Source organism: Poecilia reticulata, chromosome 17 (assembly GCF_904066995.2).
Source record: "Poecilia reticulata chromosome 17, P_reticulata-male-v2, whole genome shotgun sequence".
Taxonomy (NCBI): domain Eukaryota; kingdom Metazoa; phylum Chordata; class Actinopteri; order Cyprinodontiformes; family Poeciliidae; genus Poecilia; species Poecilia reticulata.
The window spans coordinates 22,221,747-22,235,945 of record NC_088846.1 but is presented as its reverse complement, the minus strand read 5'-3'; the positions used below and the strand labels follow the sequence as shown (position 1 = coordinate 22,235,945).

The following is a 14,199-nucleotide window of genomic DNA, read 5'->3' as shown; positions in this document are numbered from 1 at the left end:
TCTCATTTTCATTTTTGATGATCCTTCAAAGGACAACTCTGTTATGACTTTTTAAACTAAACTTTTATAGCTATAAGAAAACTAGTTTGTTGTTTTTTTTTTTCAGCTGTAGTCATAGTGCTTTGCAAATATATTTATAAAACTTTACATTTTGTCCACAACCATAAACTTATATGTGTTTTATTGGGAATATGTGATAGACCAACACAAAGTAATGTAAAAAAAAAAAAAAAAGTAAATAAAATGCATGGATTTAAGACATCTGCAACTACCAATTACTTTAGTAATCAATTATTCTATTTATTATTCATTCATACATTCTGCAGATTTTCATTTAACCACTTAAGTTTCTTTTATACATTATTATATTATATTATACTCTAACCATGCAAATAAAACCAACTATTAAATTTAAAAAAAGGAAAATACACATTTTATTTAATCTTTAGTGTACAGGATGCATCTGCAGCTAAATAAATATCCTTCTAACATCAACATGAATTATGTCTTGCCTTCTCTGCTCGACTTAACATCAATAAATTGTAAAACAGATCTGTTGATTTTTTTTTTTTTTTTTTGGATTAACTGCTTAATTGGAAAGCAATTACTGCTTGATAGACTTTTTTTCTTCCTTTTTACAGAATTTGAACCAAGTGAAGTTAAAGCTATGGCATTTCAGGAGTTTGGGTAGAACATGTATGCAAAAATTTTATTGGTCATAAATGCAAATTTTATATATATTTTTTTACAGTTTTTAGTCAGTTGCTGCTCTGAGTGTGTTATTCATTTAGCAAATGGCCTTTTGTGGGGTCCGCATACTCCAATTAACGATTAATCAATTACTAAACAACTAAATCATCTTGATTTTTCTGGCAAAGAAGAAAAAACAGAAGTTTCAGAGATGTACCTGAAACTGTGTGTACTTTTAAAGATAGTTCCACGCTCTTGTCTCATTTTCCTCCGTCTTCAGTAAGCCGGTGCTCCTTCACTGAGGACACATTGCGCACTACGTCTCTCCCTCTTTGTTCTCATCTGCATACCGCTCCTTTGTTTCAGTGTCCAGCTCTGTGTACGCCCCCTCCAGGAGCCCTTGATGCTTCCTTGTAATGAGGACATTCTTACTGTTGGAAGGTTAATGGTAGACAGAGAGGTACCTGACAAATCCAAAACCTCATGACTCCTCAGGCAATTTCACATAGAATGGGTCTCTCTTTTTTCCTGCACTGGAAGGAGAGTCCATTCACTGTGTGAATGAGTCAGGTAAATCCAATTCCAAAAGGCAATGGGATTTGAGATGGAGAGCAAATTGCACCAAGGTGATGCCGGACTGGTCAAGAGACCCTTGAGGAAAGAGAGGGGGAAAAAAAGTCAGCTCGTTCTGACACAATAGAGGACATTGGTGTTATCTTTGCTGTTAGTCGTGTTTTTATAATTGATTTCCCCCTCTAGCACAATAGCTGGGCAATAATGAAAAGTCTGTCATTCCTGTTCTTTTGTGTTGTGCGTTGATGAGGTCATTGGCTCAAGGTGGCCAAAGCTACAAACTGTGTGGTCCGCGCATAGGGTCGTCAAAAGGTTGAGGACCGATAAGGAATCTAAATTCTGTGAATCGAGCCATACAGTAAGTTTAGAAGAGGCAATCACTTTCATTAGATTATAGTCTAATCCCCATCCCTGTAGGATAAGATTCTTCTTTGGCTCATCTAAGAGGTCGATCAAGAATCCTTTAAAGGTCCTTGAAGAAAGCAGTTAAATGTGTGTGTAAAGATGAGACTTAAAAGGATCTGATCACCATAATAGTCAGGATTGTGGTCATGATCTTTGCACAGGCACATTTGCTGGATGCCCATATTTGGGTTTGTCTGCAAAGTTGTGTTAATCGAGCTCCAATCCACTCAAGCTGACTTGAATATAAACATTAGCTAAACGTCTGAAGCCCATTAGGTGACGCCTGGTGTCATTAGTGAGGTTAAAAATGAAGCTGCTGCATCGCTGCAGTATCATCACTCTAACACCTGAATCAAGGGAATAATGATAAACTGCAGCTTGAGTCAGGAAGCAACGGGTCATTAAAGATTTCATTGTTAACTGCATCACAGTTTATCTTAGAGAAAACATTAGAAACCGCCTGCTTAACATACTGATGAATTTAAACAGAATATGTTAATAATAAAACATGCTCTTCTATAGACAACAAATAGTGAATGTTTCATTTTCAGCTTCTCAATGGACTTCTGCTGATTTTCATCTGTAATCACCTTATAAAGACATATGATTTTAGCAGTCATTTTGACAGTCTGCCATATGAAACACCCGATTTTATCACGTGTCAAAACACTGCAGGTTTTCCATACATTCTATGAATTTGACAAACTAAGCATGAAAAAGATTTTGACTACAAAAGGGGGATTTAAGATGATTTTATGTCTTTTAAGACTTGTTTTATTTGACAGAAAACGTATATAAATATGCTTATTTTGTGTTTAGATTAAAATTAAGCATCTGGTGGGAATTTAGGACTTTGTTTTGACCGTTTTGTGCCGTTTTTCTTTTTAAACCATTACTTCCTTGGATTATTACGCTGTTGATGCGTCCGTTTCTGAGGCAGTTCCAGACTGATTACCTTTTATTATCTTTACAAAATCCTGAATGTAAAACCTTTTGGATTTTAGTGAAAACCTGTAGTTTTGCTCAAATTTGAGGCCATTTTAATCCTTCATGCATTGAAATTTCTGTGCAATCAATGTTTAAAACAAACACATGCATAATTAGCAATGCTTTGAAGAGAAGACGTCCTACTGTTTATGTTGCATTTCAAGGTCATAGTCAGCTAACACAGACTGTCACTGATTTATGTTTTTATACATATGCTGTTATTGCTAAATGTTCTTGAACTTGAGTAAAAAAATCTATATAGTTACGAATTTCTTCAGTTTTTGCTTTTTTGTCACACTTGCGTGTTTTCAAACTAATTTTGATGTCACAGATAACCTGCATTACTACAAAAAGCTGATTTTAGATCATTTCTGTTCAGGGGAAAAGCTATCCCAACCAACCTGAGCCAATATGGAAAACCAATTACCCCCTGAACCTAAAACCCAGTTGTCACCTTCAGTGACAACAAGAGTCAATCATATGCACTAACCAGCAGTGAGTCTTTGTACATCTCTTTGGAGGAATTTATCCCTCTCTTTGCAGAATTGTTTTAAAGCATGACACATTGGAGATATTTTGAGTATAAGTAATGTTTTTAGGTTCACATCATAGCATTGAGTTTGGTAGCTTTTGGGAAATGTGGGCAGGAGATAAATCCTCTTGAAAAATGACATTTTGTTTGATTCATATTGTTGGGCTACTGTCCCACTCTCTTTATTCTCCTAATGTTGAAATTTATTTCACAATTTTGAATTTGTTGCCTTATATAACCCGTTCAGCTAAGCATAACTTTGTGCTCATCCACAGATTGTTTTGTGGCAAATTCCAAACTAAGGACAGACAAAAAGTAACTTTAAAACTTTGTCATAAAATGAGGGATTTTTCTGCAACTAAAGTAACGATTTTAAGATCATTTTACTAAACTGGTATTAAAACATCTGTGATACCCCAGGCCACCAATTAGTGACCCAAACTTTTCTAAAATGTCAGTGGAATATTATGTGCTTAAACACACCAAAATATGATATGACCTTACTGATTTGCAATTATATTAGCAAAAACATTTCTCATTCAATTGTGGAAAACAAAATCCTGGCACAATGTCTCCTTTAAAATGTGCTTGCATCTGCAGTGTTGTAGCAACTACAGTCGATTCCTGGATTTGTGAGTGATTAAAACATCCTGCATAGTTGCAGTTTACGGAGATTTTGTTTAAACCCAGGAGAAAACAATGACTAAGCAACATATTATGCCATTTGTTTTGAGTCAGAGGGAAATATCAATGCCAAAATGTCTAACGGCAGAAAAACACAGTGGCATTGCTTTGCACCTGTGTTATCTCACTTCATGTTCACCTCTGGAGCCTCAAATCTGTGACATGTCACTGTGATTATCAGTGGAGCGCAATGATTGTGGCAGAACCAATACAGCATGACACATTTGTGCTGCACACTTTTCCATCAGATGAACTGAGCCAATCTATGAATATCTGCAGAACTTATAGATGAAAAACTTTCCCTTCTGCCTTGCTGGATCCACTCATGACATAAAATCACCACAAAGATGAGAAACGACAGAGTCTAGATTTGATGAAATGGAGATTTTTAATCAGCAGTCAGGCCCTGTGCTTCATATGAGGAAGCTTGGGATCCGGGAAAAAGACAAGCTTTCCTTGAGGTTTATATCTCTTTCTTGCCCTAATCTCTGCACGTAATCACTCTACCCGCTGCGCAACAGCACATCCAACAACACTGTACATGAAAAACGAGGAGGTAAAATCATCATGACAGCTTGCAGCTCACTTGTGTGCACAGACGCCCCGTACACCCGGGTAGGCATGAACATTCACATATTCATCTCTTTCTCAGTGTGGCTCGCATCCTTCTTTTAAACCAATACAAGCTCACAGAGCACAAATGTTGCTGAAGCAAAAGAGCAAATCGCTCTTTGTTGACTGGCTGGTGAAGCTCATTTGAATTCTGTTACACATGTAGCATAATGACACAGTTGAATTTAGCTGACGACTGCTGTTTCGGCTCAGCGTTCAGGAACACTTCTCTTCCTTCAGCTTTACACCCACTTCCTTAAGGAGGTCAATTCTTTGCTTCTTATTTTTGATTTTAATGGAGGGATTGGATGCAAACTGCTGTGCTGCACTTTTGATTGACTTGTCAAAAGCATTTCATGCTGCAGATCATGATATCTTATGTCAGGTTTTCAGAAATGGGCCTTTCAGACTAAGCAATCCACTGGTTTTCAAATCATCTGTTGGGACGGATGTATTTTCCTTCCATCATATGCCTGTATTTGGACGCTATAGGTGTCCCTCAAGGCTGTGTATTGAGTTCAACAAATTCATAATTTTGGATGAATTATTCCATCTGTTTTGCACACCTAGTCAATCCTCTCATGTTGGCTGCCTCCTATCCAGGGTTCAGTAGCCAAAGGAAAAGGATACAACCCGCTGGTATTTCCAGCACGATTACTAATTTTGCGAGATAATAGGCCGATGTTTGCATTTGAAACCGATCTTGTAAATTTTTCAGAAGATGTATAAGGTAGCTTAGATAGATAGTTGTTCCTGATTTTAGTGTTTTAATATCGGCTTCTGCTGCTTTTATTTATAACCTTAGGTTAATTTTCTATATGTATTTTATTCCCTGCAGTCAGTTCCAGCAGTCATATCTTGTTTGTTTGTTTTATAACAGGTTTCTTTTAAAATGGAGTGAAATAAAAACTAAAATTCTTTGTTTTTAAGCTAATAGATTGTGGGCTGGTGTTCCTATGCAGCATGTCTTCGTTTATAACTGCCTTGATTAATTGTGGAAGGGTATTAGTCTTGTAGAAACAGAGCTTGTGTAATTAACTATCCACTCAGGCTCTGCCTAGAAATTAATAACTGTGATGTTTAATCAAGATTTACATCAAACAGCATGAATGCTGTATGAATATTTGCTTGTACTGTGCCCTATCGGTTCGATTATAGACTGCCCTATCTATTATTTGTCTTAAGTCCCCACAGTGATGTTACTAAAAATTATGGAAATAAGCCAAACTTGATCAGTTATATGTGCTATCAGCACCTGCCTCTGAGGTTACCAGTTCTTAAATTAATTGAACAGTAATTAACAGTAAAGTTGAGATCCTGAGAGAAAGTGAACTTGAAAGGCAAATCTAAACTAATGAGGTTCTGCTTTGAAGTAATGAACTCTCTGGGTTTAGGGTAATCAGAGGCCTCTGGGCTTTATTCACTTTATCTAGGAGAAAGACAGAACTGTAAAATATGTGGAGGGACACAATCTAGTTCTCCTCTGTTTCTTGACAACCTTCAGTTGAAAGCTCAATCTTTCACCTAGACGTTGTAAGAACACTCGGTACTGCAGAGGGATGCCTGTATTCTAAAAGCCTTTTTAAAAGTAAACAAAAGCTACGATTTTAAGCTTTTTTTCTACTTTTCTCAGGTAACTCTATGAGTAGAAATGTGTGAAAAATCATTAGCTGCCTTTATTTTGCCTGTTTACTGTCAATGTTGCAGGCTCAAGATGTTTCTTTGTCCTCATAGCTTGAATTATTTTGAATTTAGGTCCATTTCATTCAGATCATTTCTGAGAATTAATGTCTTATCTTTATAAATATAAAGTAATTAGCTAACAATCCACCATGTCTTTCTCCTGTTGCCCAATCATGGGCAGCATCTCAAAGCATTAGGGTTCTCAAGCTGTAGTTCACAAATGAGCAGTTTGAGGTTGGAGCCCCGGAGAAAGGTGAGATCTTGTTGACGAGTAATTCCAGAAAATAGGGTGGAAGATGGAATAGCAGACTGGGGCTTCATCTGGATTAATGCTGGTGTTACTCTGGTCTGTTTTGGTGAAGAAAGAAATCCATGTTTTGGCAGCTGGTCTATAGGGAATGGCGAGGCGCTGCCCTCTCAGATGTGGAGGGGGGTCAAAATCTAAATATTCTTTGTAAAAATGCTTGCATGCTTCCTGAACAACTGGCTGATGTGTACATATAGTTGCAATAGAGAACAATTATTTACCACTTTGGTTTTACTTGTCCAGTGATGCACTCCTGTAATGTCCTAGTTCAACACTCATCTTTCATTTAATTCTTTAATTAAATCTACAAGTGAAGGATATAAAACTTAAATGGACAAACTAAACTGTTTTTCAGGGACCTCCCTACACTTTAATCAAAGACTTTAAACCAATCAAACAGCTTTTACCTGCAGGTAAAAGCAAGGTGTTGACTCTTATTAACAAAAGAAGTTGATTTCTTTTTTATTTATTTATTTTAAGTCTTTATGCAGGCTTATATGTCAGCTGGTGAGCGATCTCCTGTTATTCAACCTTGGGCAACATCATCTTTTAAACAATGTTGCATGTGCCTTATATGTGTAATATATTTCACTAAATAGTCTCAGCATTATCCTGTTTTGCAAGAGATAAATGCAGCTGCGCTAGAATTATACTTAAAACAATTAGATGTAGCTGTGTAAAAAAAAAATCAAAAATAAACAATTTAATAAACATCTGTTAATTTGATGCGGCCAGATCCATCGGTAATGCTAAACCAGTATTAAACTTTTTTTTATCTATCCCTCCTACTAGAGGTAAAATTTTGAATATAAATAATTGCGTGGCAGAAATGCATATGTTGTTGCCGGCACACATTTCTACAAATCCTTACTCCCACCAGCAGCCCGTCCAGCTTACTTTTTCTGCACCACAGAGGAGAGTGAGGCAGCCGTGGTTATTATAGCTATGCTGTCATTAATATCAGGTTTACTTTCTCAGCCATCCAGAGCTGCTGCTGCTTAGTCATTGATGGTGGGGGTCATTACATCTAGCTGTCTCTTGTCTACCTGTCTCTGCCTCCACAGGACACTAACAAACCCAGCTGCCTCCTGTGAACCAACCAGCACAGGAGCACCCAAATAGAAAATTGGTGTGTTGCCAGTCAATTCGTCTACTAACATGGGTCCAGAGAGCAGGGAAAATAGTTCCCTCACCACTATAGCACATAAATAATAATTATTAAGACTTCCTACCAGTGGGAGCGTAGACATTTTGGGTTATTAGTTCTTGTTATAATAAGAACAATGTCAGCATGTTACTTGGATAAATAGATTCCAGTTTCTAATTACATATTTATTGAAAATTATATACAAAATTGTATACATTTTTGGCACAAATTGAAATCTATCATTGCATGTTTAACCAACATCCAGAAGCTTCTGCCTTGTCTGAGTCCTGACTTACTGAAAACGACAGAAAAAAATGGTAGAATAACCAGAAGTCTGATGAATCCAAATTTGAAATTCAAATGGTAAGAGCATTCTCTGAATGAATATCCAGCTTGTTACCGGCACAGATAAATGAGTAGAAACATAGAGGTAATATTGGTGCATTAGTGCAAATGGCAACAGGATTTTGTACAGTGGTTAAGTCAACATGACTGTTGAATAATTATGTAAAAATGTTAGAATTTTTTTCAGTCAAATGTTGCAGAACTGCCTTCTGCGATTATTCATTTTATAATACCCACAGGTCTTTTAGCCAAATTCATATGTTTCACTTCTGGTTTATTGCTTACTATAAAGTTGCTGAGCAACTTAGTTTCTGCTGCTTGTTATTCCCTCTGCCAATGCATTTATTCCTATATATACTTGTTTTCTTCTCATCTTACTTTAGCAAACAATCAGTCTTAGTTATTCTTTTTTTTTTTGATATGGTGTTTGACGGAGTCAAATTAAATGCCAAGATTGTGGATGAGCGGTGATGGAAAGAGGGCGGTAATGTCTATGGACAAAAAGAAATATTCAGTGGACTTAGTGATGTTTCTGGAACCAATGATGTCAGGTTTGTCATATTTCAGCTTAAAGTTTTGCTTCATCCAGGTTTTTATTACTGTGCGACTGTGGGTGGGGTGATTTGTAAAGCCTGAATGTCATCAGCTTGGCAATGAAAATGGAGAATCTGGCGGTGCCTCGGGGGGACGCCGCCTTGTAACGAGGCTGGGGGTTGTTATGGAGAAGCACTTATTGATGCAGATGAGCTGTTGATGGTGAGGTATGACTTCAACCAGGCTACAACAGAGTTAGTGTTGTAGAGGCAGGAGATGACATTGGAGTGGCTGATGGTATCGAATGCTTCCGGGAGGTACAGGAGGATGACGATACTGAATTGGCTAGAGTCCGAGGAAAAGAGGAGACTTTGAGGAAACTTTCTGTGCAGTGGTGAGTGTGGAAGCTGGACTGAAATGGTTTGAACAAACTGTTAGAGTTAAGATGGGTTTTGAGTTGGGCAGGCACAACACATTCGAGGATGTTGGACAGAAAGGGACGGTTGGATATGGACCTGACGTTTGTGAGATACCCAGGATAAAGACTGGGTTTCTTTAGAGCTGAGGATGGCCAGTTTGAGAGACTGTGGGACAGAACCAGAGGTGAGAGAGTCGGAAGATGGCGAGTAATGAAAGCAGAAGTTCAGAAAGGTCAACTGAAGAAGTTGACGAGTGGTTGGGTAGAGCTAGGGGGAAATGATTCAGTTGGGATTCCTGGAGGGAGAGAAAGAGCTGTATTTGGTGTTGACTTTGGAGTAAAAAGGTTTCGCATTTATTAAGGGTAAAGGATAATAAGGGGGGTTGAGGAGTTTGTTTATTACTGATCTGGGCTGCATTTAGTACAGCTTCATATTGCTGAAGGTAACCTGTGTGGGCTTTCAGATCGAGAGCAAAACCAGACTTTTGTGCAGTCTCTCAAACTGAAGTTTTTAGGATTTCATTTTACAAAGTTCTGGAGTGTACCAAGGAGTTGTGGGAGTGAATAAAGCTGTTTTATTTTTGAGCTGGAACTAGTGTGTCAAGAAAGAAGGAAAGATTGTTGTTGTAATGATCATGTTGACATTTTCAGCCATAATAATAATAATCATATATACACAAACTCCCAGTGGGCTAGGTGAGGCAGCTCCTACAGTAAATCAGTGCAGGTGTAGCATCTTTATGACCTGGAGACAGATTGCATAGACTTGTGGTTTGCCGAGGAAGGCAGGGAGCAATATTAGTCTCTATCCCCTTACGTCACCAGTCATAACATTCGCCATTACTTTCCTTGCAAGATTCAATCAAGAGCACACAAAGCCATGCTTCGCACACAAATGAAAGGCAAGTGCTCTTTGCCAGGCATTCTGCAGAGCGAATTGCATATAGAGTGACTCTGAGATAGCATTGTTTCTGGCTGCCATAAAAAAAATCTATTTAGGGCAAATCTAATCTTCATAATCTTTCCCCTCAGAGGTGGTGAACGGTGATGGGAAAGATTTCCATCCAGGTCCTGGGTGACTGGTTGGAAACATGAAGGCCTTGAGGATGTAGGAAATTGCCAGGAGCAGAGGATATTAAACTTCAATTTAGGAACACTGACAAGCAACGAACTGTTGACTTATTTAGACATGCTGTCAACTAAATCATCCTTAACCACTGGACATACGGTGCCTGTGAAAGGTATTTTTCACAATCCCCGTTAGAGATTTCTTCTGTGTTGCTTTTTGGACATAGGTAAAAGTTTCAGATTATTAAAGAAATGATAACTAAAGTTAATTCAATAAATAGTTTTTAAATTAAGATTTCATTTAACATTGGAAAATAGCTCTGAAAAAGCTTGACCCTAAATGAAAAAGTAAGCACACTCTCAAACTGATAACTCATTGTACCATCTGTATGGTGTTATGAAAAACATGAGCAATATGTCTTATTTATTCCTATGGAGGAATTTTGGTCAGCTCTTCCTTGCAGAATTGTTTTCATTCACTTACGTTTGAGGATTTTCCAACATGAACAGCCTCAGTAATTTATGGAGTCTATTCTGACACAGAGTTGCTGGTGTGTTTCAGATCATTGTGCTTTAGCTTTTCATCACAATGTGATATCCAGGCTTTCCTCCTCAGCATTTTTTTTTTTGCAAGAGAGCATAATCTATGGTTCCATCAGTTCATTGTACAGATACAATGATGGAGAAGCAACGCAGCCTCATTCCTTCACACCACCACCACCATGTTTGTTGATGAAACGTTCTTTTACTGAAATGCTGTGTTAGTTGGAGCTGGATATAACTGTCTCATTAGCCCACAAAATATTTTCCCAAAAGTCTTGTGGATAGTCAAAATGTTTTTGTTTTTAGAAAATGTCAGACTGGTCTTCTTGATCAGCAGTGTTTTTCACTTGGAACTCTCTCTTTCTTGTCAAACGCAGATCATGGACAATGAACCAAATGTTTTTGTTCTTTTGTCATCTGCTTGTTGAGTCCCCTCTATGGACTCCTGGATTAATTTCCTGCTGGTCTCTTTTGGGAAGGTTCACCACTGTTCCTTGTTTTCTTCATTTGTGGAAAAAAGTTCTCACCGTGGTTCACCGGAGTCCCAGAACCTTCAGCTTTTTCCAGACTCAAACGAAGCCACTGATATCTATGCATATGCTGCTTGTTGAGTTTTTAACCCACTTTGAGCTGCAGAACAGGTTCTGTTTAAAGGATACATTTTTAAGAGGAATTCTAAACTAATATAGAGTGAAAGAAAATCATACAGTATGCTTATAACAGTATAATAATATCATTTCTAATGTTGATTCTTCTTCTTCGATACTCATTTCCAAAGAAACAGAGTCACAGTGCAAGTCATGAACCAAGGGCGATAGAGGATGGTAACGCCGCCCCAAAGAAATCACCTCGTTTCACCATTCATTGACCAAAATCCTAAAAACAAAATATTTACGTTTTAGGTAAGAGAAACTGGTTTCTGGAATGCTTTGTGGAAGCTTTTCACCAAATAATTTCCATTAAAAATGTTTAGTTCTCCTTTAAGAGATTTCTTGATTCTGCAAGTTTAACCATAATTAAATCTGAATGTGGCTTGTGAAACTGAATTGGAAAAATATAACTGTTAACCACAATTAATGTGTTGTTTAATAGCAGGAGTGCTTACATTTCCGTATTGAGTCAGGCTGGTTTAGGTAGTTTTATTCCCTTTATAAGTGAAATATTTATCTGAAAACTGCTATTTGTATTTACCCAGGTTATTTCTCAAATATTAAAATGTGTTTGTCGAGCTTACATTTAAATATGAGGGGAGAAAAACAAAAACAGGATGAATCTGTATTTCTAAGCGCTACTGTGTTTTTAGTAATATCTTTAATTAGAAGGGCAGAATACAGTATGTCCTCACACAGGCTGGAGATATGGTTTTGAATAAGGATGATTTTCCTGGTGATTAGTTGTGGTGTAGCTTAGCAACCGTGTTTAAGAGAGAGAAACGGAGAATAGAGAGTGAGTAAAAATGGAGCTTTTTATCACGCTCTTTCTTTTTGTCCTGCCTCTCTTTCAGCATTAATGCAGGGGCCACTAAAGCGGCTCTGCACATTACTCCACCATGCCTCACTTTGGAGCATATGAAAGGGGCCAGCGTGATGCAGTGGGGAGAAACAGGGCCTCCTAAGTCAGCAGCAGAGAATGAATTATTAATGGGTATAAATCTCAAACAGAGGGATGCAGCCGATACCAACATCCACTGGCATAAGGGGCCACAGAGACCTGCACTGTCTCGATGTAAACTGGTGGCTTCACACAGCTGTCATCTGAGGACGTTGGAGATCACTCCAGAGACGAGAGAGCTCAACAGAGATCATCATCACGTCTACGCCATCGCAGTAAACATTAGCACTGCAGTGTGTCGCCGTGTTTTCATTCCATAGGCGTCTTGTGTTTAACTGGAAAGAAAGCGGGTTGCATTTAGAAAAGTAGTTCTCAAGCCAAGGAGCGAGCCTACCAATTAGACTTTACAAGTAAACAGGAATGCTCCTGGAAGTGAGTTTTGCTGCATCTGGCGCGTCTCATTTTGTGTTTGCCTAAGCAATGGGGGAAAGAATAGTTTGGGACAGCTTTTTTTGAAATAAGACATTTTGCTACACTTGCTGTTTCAGTTAGAAAGGGAGGGAAAAAATCTCTCAATCCTCATGCATTGTTTTAGCACCTCAGGCTGCCAGAAACAACCTTCCTCATGACTCATCATAATAAAAAAAAAATCCTCACAGTGGAAAATCTGTGGTATTGAAAAGAGAGAAGTTTTATGACAGAGTAAAACTCCATTTAGAGGACTGACACACTCTTCTACAAAATGACTACAAAAGTAAAAGTTGCAGCACAAACTAGTTCCTATTAAAGAAGTATTCCCCAGCCTTTGAATGTGAGAACATCTCTACCTATAGCTATAATACAGATGATTGTCCCATATTTATGCTCAGATGAAACTTTTAATACTGAATAATGTCATCAAAGGGTAAGGCTGGTAACAGATTGCTACCATAAGTAAAGTATGCAACAGTAAAGTTACAGTAGAGTTGAGAAACTACAGTACGACACGGAAATAAAATTCTGAGAGAATCTAATTTGGTATCTATATTTTGAATTGATGCCCACCTTTAGCTGCAGCAGCAGAAGGCCTCTTGTCACTGAAGAACAGAAAACTAATGCTGCAATTTACACAGCTTGCCAAAACGTCCCTCGGTCTGACAAGACACATCCTTAGTGTAGTGTAAACAACCTGGAAACATAACTCCATCCTACCTCTCACTCATGGTTCAGACTGGTTCTGGGGTAAGATTTTCTTGAAACCCTTAAACCCATCAGTACAAATTGAGAATTGTTTCAACACAACATCATCATGAAATACCTGAATAATTCTGACTGGCAACGTCCATCCCTTTTATGACCACAGTGTACCCATCTTGCCTATTTTGAAGCCTTAGTCATGTTGAAACATAGAAATGCAATATGTACTGCACATAGGTACCACCAACACATATTAAACTGACACATGTGGCAGAAATGTCTTACTATGTCACTTAATCTCATTCTGTCCTATGCAGACATTCTGTATGCCCTGCTGAAGATTCACTCACCTCAGCATGTCACATACTTAACAGCACACATAGTTGGAGATTTGGAATGTATTTCTTAACTAACCAAATAGTTTCACTAATTGGTGCACCCCACGTGTCCATGTAGAGCATCGAACTTGCAACCTAAGATGGTTAGATGATTAACAGTGACAACAAAAAAATACAGGACAGTGACATCATGGTATAAGTAACTTACTCTTTTCTTATGCAGTGGCACACTTTAGATTCTACACCCTTCATTCCTTTACATGCACTATGTAAAGTAGGGACACATAAATAATACACACAATATACATACACATGACAGGAATTGATGTTTTATTTCCTTCCTTTATTTCTTTCTACTTAACCCCATAAATTGTGATTTTACACATTCCAGCATCCATGACAACAAAAGACACGTGATTTCTTCTTTTGAGTTAAATATGGCAAGCAATGAGGATCGCTTACGTTTGGGTGTCTGTGTAACAAATGTCATCAAAATTGAACACAAATCTCATTTTGAAGTTACAGATTTCTCAAGCTCAGGTTTATGGTCAAAGTACTCAATTTGTCCTTTTTTGTGTGAGCTAATTTTTCAGTGAGACGTACAAA

The 14,199-nt window shown here is 37.8% G+C and overlaps 1 long non-coding RNA gene across 1 annotated transcript in view; it reads left to right on the top strand.

Annotated features, from left to right (window-relative positions):
• LOC103479762 (uncharacterized) overlaps window positions 1-12,166 on the top strand; it is an 80,894-nt gene extending 68,728 nt beyond the window's left edge. The window contains exon 3 of the long non-coding RNA XR_535975.3: window positions 12,033-12,166. This is a non-coding gene — a long non-coding RNA (uncharacterized LOC103479762). The remainder of the gene's footprint in view (window positions 1-12,032) is intronic.
• The last annotated feature ends 2,033 nt before the right edge of the window (window positions 12,167-14,199 follow it).